This window comes from Elephantulus edwardii, unplaced genomic scaffold (genome assembly GCF_000299155.1).
Source record: "Elephantulus edwardii isolate Elephantulus edwardi_28Jun2011 unplaced genomic scaffold, EleEdw1.0 scaffold00020, whole genome shotgun sequence".
Classification (NCBI taxonomy): domain Eukaryota; kingdom Metazoa; phylum Chordata; class Mammalia; order Macroscelidea; family Macroscelididae; genus Elephantulus; species Elephantulus edwardii.
The window spans coordinates 4,656,290-4,664,373 of NW_006399770.1; the positions used below are offsets into that span (position 1 = coordinate 4,656,290).

Genomic DNA, 8,084 nt, shown 5'->3' on the forward strand with positions numbered 1-8,084 from the left:
AAAAAAAGAAATAACATGGGAAAAGTATAGGGTATATACTTTTTTATATACATACTTTTCTAAAATAGATGATATCACAGGAATTGCCTTGAGTGCTGGCCTTAAGAACTTACTATGTGATGTGCTGAGGACTTTCATGCTATTCTTGATGCATTTCACCAGTCTTCAAGAATGAACTCTGTACAAAGAATCTGGATTCTTCTGTCAGGAGTCCCTGTGATCTTTGTGAAACCCCATTTGTCAAAAAAAGCTCATGATGGCAAATGTGTCAATCAGTATTATTCAGTCATAAAGACCAACAAAGTTCTTATAAAAATGTTATCAAGTTGAAATTGGACAAATCTTAAAAACATTATATTCTGCACAACCAGTATCAATAAATGGGAAATCCTAAAGATTACGACCCTGTGCATTGCACACCCATGTTTATTGTGGCTTTGTTCACAATAGCAAAGAGTTGGAAACAACCTAAGTGCCCATCAACAAAAAAATGGATAGAGAAGCTGTGTTATAGTCACACAATGGAATATGACACTGCTTTGGAAAACAAGGAACTCATGAAATATTATACAAAATGGGTGACCCTGGAGGACATTATACTGAGTGAAATATCTCAGTCACAAGAGGACATATACTGCATGGTGCCATTGTTGTAAAACAGGACATTGGGGTTGTAGGGAGACTGAGAAAGATGGGATAAATAATGTATACTGCATTGACACAGATGAGGGAGAGAACTGTTTAAAAGGGATATGTTATTGTCCAAAGGGGAAAGGAATGGGGGACAGGGAACCTGAGAATGAGGAAGAGGAGGAAAATCATGAAATTGCAGAGTTTGGTGTGTGGAGGGAGGAGGGGGAAGAAATGAGGAAAGATCTAGTGAGGACCAGAAAAGATGGAGCAATGGTGGACATAGATCAATGGTGAGCGGTCTTATAAAAGGCAATGTATGGGAATAAGCGTATGAAACACAATGTGAATGAAGGAATGTGTGAAACACAATGTATATTAATGCAACACAATGTATATGACTTATATATGACAATCAATATAAAATGGAAAAATATATGCAAAAATAAAAAACAAAAAAAAGAACAAATACCTCATAAAACCTGTATTGTGAAAATAGCAAAGTAACTGGGGTGGGGGGAAAGATCAGGAGAGCAGAGATAGAATGTACATCAATGAAAATAATAAAAAATCAGGATGAGGAAAAATTAACTAGAAAAGGCTTGACAAAAGGACAACATGATTATTGTAATTAGCAAATAGGAAGACAATATGGCTAACTGTTCAGAAGGGGAAGGGCTAGGGTGAAGAGGCAAAAAAGGGGGAGGTGAAAGTAGTAATTACTTATATAAAATATATTGTATATGAATGAATGTATAAAACACAGTTCACATGAATAAAAAAGAAATTGATCAATAGAACATTATTTTGAGTGAAATGTCAGTCACAAAAGTATAAATATAGTATGATTCCGCTTACAAGAAATTTTCTTTTTAATATAGCAAATACGTTTTATTTAGAATGCATGTTTTGGTTACTCAATCGAGGTCAATGATATGGGAAATATTTAGAATTTAAGGTCAATGACTGCAGCCTTCAACATGGATTGAAGCTCAACATCAAGAAGACAAAGATTCTCACCACTAGGCTAATTGGCAGCATCATGATAGATGGTGAAGGAATTGAGATTGTTAACAGCTCTAGTTTGCTTGGCTCCGCAATCAACACGTTTAGTACCAGCAGGTAGAAAATTAAAAGACGAATTGCTTTGGGCAAGTGTGCTGTCAGAGACTTCTCCAAAGTACTGAAGAGCAAGAATGTCATTCTGGAGACTAAGGTACACCTGATGCAGGCTATGGTCTTTGCAATTATTTTCTATCCAAAAACTAGACTATGACTAGGAATTATAGAAGAAGAATTTATGTCTTTGAGCTGTGTGCTGGAGAAGAGTATTTAACCATGGACAGCTAGGAGAACAAGCAGGTTCGCCCTCGAGAGAACAAGACCAAACTGCTCCTTGGAGGCAAGGATTCTGAAGCTTTGTCTGACGTACTTTGGACATGTTGCAAGGAGGGAGCAGTTCTTGGAGAGGGACATCATGCTTGGGAGGGTGGAGGGACAGCTCAAGAGGGGAAGACTGCTGAAATAGATTGATTCAGTGGTTGGGGAAAGGAAGGTAGGTGTGTCAGAGATAATAAGATTAGCACAGGATAGAGCAGGGTTTAGAGATGCTGTACATAGAGTCACTATGTACAGTCTCAGGTGACTCATCAACTCATAACAACAACAACAAAGCATAAAGGATATAGAGTAGTAGCAGCTACTATGAGCTGGAGTGACAAGGGAAGTGGTAGATTGATGGGGAGTAGTGCTTACTGGGTAAAAGGTTTCTTTTTATCATGAAAAAGTTTTGGAAATCATGATGGTTGCTCAGTATTTTTACCATCATTAATTCCACTAAACTGTACATTTAATATGGCTAAAATGTCAGTCTATGTCATATAAACATATCCCAATGTTATTTAGTCAGTTCTGACCCTCCACCAGGTTTCCAAGGCTGTAAACCTTTACTGGTGATAAAAGGCTATTTTACCACAATTTAAAGAAAGGGGCAATAATAACAACCCTATTTTCTTCACATGTTTGTATACCCTTTTTAAAGTTTTAATACTTTTTAATCAGTGGGTGAAGTGTCTTGCAGATTTGCCACAGCTGTAAATCTTTACAGAGCACACTGTCACATCTTTCTCCCATGAAGAAGCTCAAAAGTTCAAAATACCAGTCCTGTGGTTAGGAGGTGAACACTTCACCACTGCACCACCAGAGCTCCTTCTCCTTGTAAAATGGCTACACACCAAAAGAGCCCACCGCTCTCATGTCTTGGTGACCCTCTGAGGTGAAAACAGACTGACCATTTTTCTCTCATGGAGCAGCTGGTAGAATCAAATCTCCAGTTTAAGGTTAGCAGTCCAACATGCAATACAATGGATGAAGATGCTTTCTTTCCTCATGGAAACGTACCTTTTCTGAAATCTAAGATGCAGAACGTTCTCCAGGACCAAATGAGGGAGCTATTTACCTTGTGTTTATTTGAATGTTTCTCTTCCAACTCAAACAATCCTGCCAGAAGACCTGATAACTACAAAGAAAATTAATGAGACTCAAATATGGATCCCTGAAGCTGTGAGAACTGCAGAAAGCCTCCTCACTAAGGCTTCTTCTCCACCATTAACCCTGCCTGTGGGCTGCCTCAGTTCTCACGTTGTAGCCCAAGCTGTAACATACACACCTCCGGGTGAAGCAAGAAAGCAGGAAGGAGCTGCCTTGTCTAGATGAAGTCCTGCTGGACAGACCAGCATGCAATGGGTCTCTGTTGGGCCACTTCCAGGAGGATCTATGCAGTGAGGTCTAGTCTGATTGATGTTGGCATGGAGGGCTTGGTGGTGGACAACAAAGCACCAGGAGAGACGGTGTCGGGGTGCTCAGGAAGCTCTATGGCAATGAAGGAGGATTTGGTCAAGACCCACCTGTGCCCTAATACTTTGTCTACTTTTTTTTTTACCAGTGACTTTTCTCCAGTACAGCCACCCCCTTGCCTAGGGCTGGGAACACTCAGCACAAGACTCTGCTGGAGGGAGAAGGAGACTGAGGCCCTTGTGGCACCAGCTCAAGAGACCTGAGCAGGAGAGGCATTTGTAGAGCAGGGAATGTGTGTGGGGTCAGGTCTGTCAACTGTGAGACCAAGTGATACACAGGCACGTTCGTAACTGCAGCCTTATTTGATCTGCTTCACCTGTGTAAGGGACAGAGAAGAAACGTGAGGCTTAGAAGGTCAGGTGAGCTGCCCTTTGTCACACAGCACAAGTCCATGATGACACCTTAGCTGGCTCAGCCCATTTGCTGTTACAGTGCTGCCTCCCACTGGTCTAGGGCCTCCTGCTAAGGAGAAGGGGGGTGGGGCCGGATCTCCAGAAAGTGCCTCCTACAGAGCCATAAAACCAGTTCTTCAAAACCTGAGAAACTAATCCATTCGAGATTGTTAATGACAAGCCCACCTCTCCCTAACATTTTTGTGATTTAAAGAAACAAGAGAGCTTTGTTACAAAGAAATGAGTCTCACAATGGACTAGCACATAAGACACCTTCAGAAGAGATATTTGAGGACCTTGCTATATGCAGGTGCTTTTAAAAAATAAATAAGCATTTGTCATGGAAGCAAAGGAGCCCTGGCAAGACAATTGTTAAAGTGTTGTGCTGCTAACTGAAAGGCCAGAGATTCAAATCTATCAGTTACTTTGAAGGAGAAAAGACTTCGATCCTTGGAAACCCTGCGAGGCATTTCTACTCTGTCTGATGTGGTCAGGTCACCAAGATTTGGAAACAGCTCAGTTAAATAGGATCAGTGCTGTGGAGACAACTCCAAAAATACTGGAAACTCATGAGGGTCAGAGTAGAATTGTGCTTTTGCTTTATTCTAGCAGAAAACACAATCTGGTGTACCAGGCCTGCAAAAATCCAAAGAAAGTCAATAAAACATTAGACAATAAATGCTAGAAATAGCATGCAGAGATTAAAGCTCTCACACACTGTTAGCGGTAATGTAAATTGGTGCAACAACTATGGAAAGCATTAGAAGGTTAGGAATACAAATACCATTTTGGTCCAGCAATCATACTACTAGGTATAAATCCTTAAGAAATAAGAGCTGTGACATGAATGGATTTACATACAAGCCATGTTTATTGTAGCACTATTTATAATAGCCTAGAGCTAGAAACAATCGAACTGCCCATCAACTGTCAAATGACTAAAGAAACTGTGATATCATCACACAATGGAGTATTATAAATCACTGAAAAATGATCAGGAATTTATGAAATACTTCACAAGATGGGTGAACCTAGAATGACTTATGCTGAGTGGTAAGTCAGTCACACAATGACAATTAGATAAAATACAAATGATATAAAGAACTAAGAAATGGTTTACACAAACATAGAATCAATTTTGTTGAGTTAATGGAGATAAAAATGAGAGAGGAGAAAATAAATACAAAATTTTTGTCTCTTATGATATTTACGCTTTTTGTATTTAATCCTAAAACCCTGATCTGTTGTCTTGAGTTGATTGTTTTTTGGTTTTGGGGGTGTTTTTGGTTCTTTTGTATGGTGTGAGATGTGGATCCTGCTTCAGCTTTCTGTAGGTAGAAGTCCAGTTTTGCTGATACTACATGGTGAAGAGGTTGTCATTTCTTCATCTGATAAGTTTTGTTTTCTTGTTGAATATCAGTTGACCATAGATAGGTGGGTTAATTTTTGGGTTCTCAATTCTGTTCCATTGGTATGTGTTTGTCATTGAACCAGTTCCATGTTGTTTTGGTTATTACTACTGTACAGTAGGTTTTGAGATCAGGGAGTACTATGCCTCCCATTTAATTCTTTCTCTTTTTTTTTTTTGCCAACTTTAAATACATCTTAATTTGAGACATTGCATTTTCCAATACAGTGATAATGAAGTGTAATGTTAATTCCTTTCCCTATGCACATTCCATATTCAAGTATTGAGAAATTTAGTCTAGCAGTTTAGACGTCGTAACTGCAGTGTGCTACAAATTTGGGTCCTTCAAAATTTAACTGTGGGACAATGAATGTTAAAGTATTCGGATTGGTTTAGTCAACCTCTTCAATGGTGGGTCCGGAAGAGGCAGCACCAGATGGAGGAGCTCTGCCACCAGGAAAGGCTCTGGGCGTGCCTCCGGCCCTCTGGTACAGCTTGGTGATGATGGGTTTGGACACCTTCTCCACCTCCTCCTACTGATGCTCAAATTCCTCATTTTCTGTAGTCTGATTCTTATCAAGCCAGCTGATAATTTCATTGCACTTGTCAAGGATCTTCTGCTTGTCCTCGTCATTGATCTTGCCTTGAAGCCTTTCATCTTCAACTTACTTTCATATTAAATGCATAAGACTCAAGGGAATTCTTAGAAGACACCTTATCTCTTTGCTTCTCATCTTCAATTTTGTACTTCTCAGCCTCCTGGAGCATTCATTCAATGTCTTTTTTATTCAACTGACCCTTATCATTGGTGTTGGTAATCGTGTTTTCTTTCACAGTGCTCTTGTCAACAGCAGAAGCATTAAGGATACCATTGGCATCAACATCAAAGGTGGCTTCAATCTGAGGAACACCACAAAGTGCAGGTGGTATCCCAGTGTGTTCTAACTTGCCAAGCAGGTTGTTATCTTTGGTCACACTCATCTTCATAGACCTGAATGAGGACACCAGGCTGGTTGTCCAAGTAGGTTGTGAAGGCCAGTGTCTGCCTGGTAGGAATGATAGTATTTTGTTTGATAAGGACAGTCATGACTCCACCAGCAGTTTCAATACCAAGGGAATGTGGAATGACATCCAGGAGCAGCAAATCTTGAACATTTTCAGATTTGTCTCCAGAGAGAATGGCTGCCTGGACAGCTGCACCATAAGCAACAGCCTCATCTGGGTCAATACTCTTGTTCAATTCCTTTCCATTGAAAATATCCTGAAGAAATTTCTGAATCTTGGGAATTCTGGTAGAATCACCCACCAGGAAAATATCATGGATCTGTGACTTGTCTAGCTTGGCATCCCTCCAGCCTTTCTCCACAGGGTCCAGAGTGCCATGGAAAAGATCGGCATTCACTTCTTCAAAGTGGGCTCAGGTAATGGACGTATGGAAGCCAATTCCCTCATACAGAGAATCAATCTCAATACTGGCCTAGGTGCTGGAAGAAAGTGTACGCTTTGCACGCTCACAAGCAGTGTGGAGGTGTCTGACAGCCCTCTTGTTTTCACTGATGTCTTTCTTATGCTTGTTCTTGACCTCTGCAATGAAATAGTTGACTATTCTGTTGTCAAAATCTTCTCCACCCAGCTAGAGAGCTGTAGACTTTAACCTCAAATATCCCATCTTCAATAGTGATTGATTGGATAAATTATATATACTGCATTGAAACAGATGAGGGAGAGAACAGTTTAAAAGCGATATATGATTGGGTATTATAGTTATGACAAGAGTCCAGAATGAAGTTTGTGTAGTGCTTGGGGTGCAGGGGGGTTGGGGGAGGAATTGTATACCAACGAAGGAATTTTTCTTTTACTTTTCAAAGAGAAGAGCAAACTAGGGGAGGGGTAGGCAGAGAGAAAAATGCAACAATGAATGAGTGGAAATCCAAAATCTCTGTAACTGTTCATTAAAATGAATAAAATTTTTTTTTTAAAAAAAGTACCACCTCCTAAGTAAAAGATCAGCACATTCCTTTCAGCACCAACATTTTTGTCTAAACCTTAAGCAATAGCAGCAGCAGCTGGCTCATTGATAATTTGGAGAACATTGAGGACAGCAATGGTTCCAGCATCTTTGGTAGCCTGGCGCTGAGAGTCATTGGAGTAGGCTGGTACAGTGACAACAGCTTTGGGAACAGTCTTCCCAAGGTAAACTGTTATTTCCTTCATCTTTGTGAGATTCATAGATGACACCTCCTCTGGATAGAAACTTTTGGTTTCTCCTTTATATTCTACTTGATCCTTGGGCCTTTCTGCATAATTCACCACCATGAAAGGTCAGTGTTTCATATCAGACTGCACAACAGCATCATCAAATCTTCATCCAATGAGACAGTGATGGTCGGATTCATTGCAACTTGATTCTTTGGCACCTCACCAATCAATCATTCAGTATCGGTAAATGTGAAGAAGCTTGGGGTTGTCTGGTTGCCTTGATTATTTGCAATGATCTCCGCTTTCTCATGCTGAAAGACCCCTACACAACAGTAGGTGGTGCCAAGATCAATGCCAACCATCAGGCCCTTGGACATGGTTGCTCAAGTGTAGGTCCCAGGTGGTGAAGAAATAAAACCGCACCTCACAGTTGCTGCTGCTTTAAATGAGCCCAATTTCATTCTTGTTTTTCAGAAGAGCTTTTATTATTCAGGGTCTCTTTCCTCTTCAACTTGCCAATTGCCTTTTCTAGTTTAAGCTGCTTTGAAGGAACTAGCAAAAAATAAGGCCCCAGGAATAGATGGTATACCAATTGAAGT

General features: G+C 40.3%; 1 pseudogene; it reads right to left on the reverse strand.

Annotated features, from left to right (window-relative positions):
• Positions 1-5,678: 5,678 nt before the first annotated feature.
• LOC102859224 lies at positions 5,679-7,862 on the reverse strand (annotated as a pseudogene).
• Positions 7,863-8,084: the final 222 nt, after the last annotated feature.